Source organism: Stenella coeruleoalba, assembly GCF_951394435.1.
Source record: "Stenella coeruleoalba genome assembly, chromosome: 3".
Classification (NCBI taxonomy): domain Eukaryota; kingdom Metazoa; phylum Chordata; class Mammalia; order Artiodactyla; family Delphinidae; genus Stenella; species Stenella coeruleoalba.
Genome location: NC_137148.1, coordinates 69,429,641 through 69,432,145, shown reverse-complemented (window position 1 = coordinate 69,432,145; position 2,505 = coordinate 69,429,641).

Sequence of the window (2,505 nt, the reverse complement as noted above, 5' to 3'; positions counted from 1 at the left end):
TTGCGAGGCAGAAATTGAGACACAGATGCAGAGAACAAACGTATCGACACAAGGTGGGGCAGGCAGTGCGGGGTGGTGGTGGTGGTGGGATGAATTGGGAGTTTGGGATTGACATGTATACACTAACATGTATAAAATGGATAACTAATATGAATCTGCTGTATAAAAAAATAATAAAGGTAATGGGGATGAAAGATGAAGGTAGTCAAAAGGTACAAAATTCCAGACAACTAAGTGCTTGGGATGATAAATATACATTTATCAACATGATAAATATAATGAACACTGCTGTATGTTACATATGAAAGTTGTTGAGAGTAAATCCTGAGAGTTCATATCACACACACAAAATGTTTTTCTGTTTCTTTAATTTTGTATCTACATGATATGATGGATGTTCACTACCTTATTGTGATAATCATTTCATGATGTATGTAAGTCAAATCATTATGCTGTACGCCTTAAACTTTTACAGTGCTTGTGTCAATTATCTCTGAACAAAACTGGAAGAAAAAAAAAAAGTAATGGGGATGGAGGCGGGGGTTAGGTAGGAATTGGCCATGAATTGATATTGTTGAAATACATTTCTCTCTATTCTTTATGTTTGAACTTTTCCATAAATAAAATAGAGTAGAGAGAAACACTTGCTGCTTTTTAGTTGGAAAGAAATGGAGATAAGTAAGGCACCATATTCTAAGTCCACAGTCTGCTTTCCACTGTAGAAATAGCACAAAAAGTAAACTTATGCTCAATAGGCTGAACAAGGGAAGGTCACTCAGGCAGACTGAAAATGCAGCATCCAGCTTGCTCACTTTAAGAAGAAGAAATCATGTATGAGCCTTAATGTCAGGACATCAGCAACAACTTTATTCTGTAGATGGTTAATTCAGCTACAATTTCTTCTACATTTCCCCAGATATGGTCAGTGCTTATTTTCATAGACTAAGATTTGTTAAAGGCTTAAAAAAAATAGCTATACCAGGAACACCAGGTTTTCATATTTGTCTTCCTAAATGAACTATGACACTCAGCAATTTTACTCTTATGCCTGTGGAAATCATATTCTGCCATCTCTCAAATGCCCATTTTTATTTCCCTTTACATGAAACTAAAGGAGTTGTCAAATGACTTTCAGAAAAACAAAATAAAAAGAATTGACAGGGTATACGTAACTGTCATGGTTCTAAGATTTTATACATACATTTATTTATCTAAATCACTTCTGTTCCTGTCTTTCTGTTTTTCCTTTTAAATTATTCTTTCCAATTATACAATCTTAGGGTTCTCACAATCCACTGGACTCATAACTTGCCATGTCCTTCCTTAACATCATCACATTTTCTCCTTCTTTCTCTTTTTCTCAGCCAATTTACTAGACTAAATCACTGACATATGTTTAAGGAGTGTCTGGATCTCCAAAGTTATTAACTACAAATGGTATAAGTTTGAGAAGGAATTCAAATAACTCTGGCAAAGTCTACCCTCAACTGCACCCACCCAAATTAAACAAAAAAGAAGAATAAGTGCTCTCTTTCTTAAGCCTTTAAAAATATTTTCATTGAAAGCAAAGTTGGAAATATTCTGCCCCCTTTGTCCTGTGTGACCTTTTCAACTCTCTGTATCATCATCTTTATCTCCTTTTTTGTTTGTTTTTAGAAAAACAATTTGATGTGGGTAAATCCACCTTTCTAACCCCACGTATGATGCATAGGTATGGCTAAATGAGACAAATTTCAAAACCAGTAAAGGCTTTTGTAATCAATGTAAACTTTGTATCTCAGATGCAATTTTGAAAGCACTAATAGTTTAAAAAAAATCTCTGAAGTGTTAATAATAGCTTATTGTAAGGTGTAAGGCTCCCTTGGGGGTCAATAATAAAGATGGGAATCTCAAGAAAACCCTAAAACTACTATATATAGTGGCTTCAGAGATGGAAATAGGGGGAGAAGGATTGGCTAGTTATCAACAGAAGCAGAAGGAAAAAGGCACAGAAAAAGGATAGACAGGGACACAGTGTCAGAACGATAAAGAACGATACACATGCACTGTTTCTAGTTTTCCTACCATGTTTCAGTCTCTCTCAGGTCAAGAATTTAGGTAGCGCTCCAGACACACTCTTCCTTAAAAGAGCCAGGAATGCTTCTGCCTTAGGATCTTGGCTGTTTCATCTGCCCCAAGATCATCCCCACATGATTACGTAGCCCTACTCCCTCAACTGTTTCAAGTCTTTGCTCAAATGTCACCTTCTCGCTGGGGCCTCCTCTGAACATCCTATTTAAAAGTTGACCTCCTCCAGAGTGCTTTCCTAACTTCTGATTATCTCTTGTGGATTGTTTAGGTTAGCCTCCACATGCCCTCAATGTACTTCCCTTTTGGATAGCCCTGTCTGTCGTGTCTCCTTTAAATCTTGTCGGAAAGGGGCGGAGCTAGGGCCGAGGCTCACAAAAAAGGAGGAGCGTGTCGGTTGGCTACGCCCATTTGATTCGCGGGCCGTGGTCAGAGACC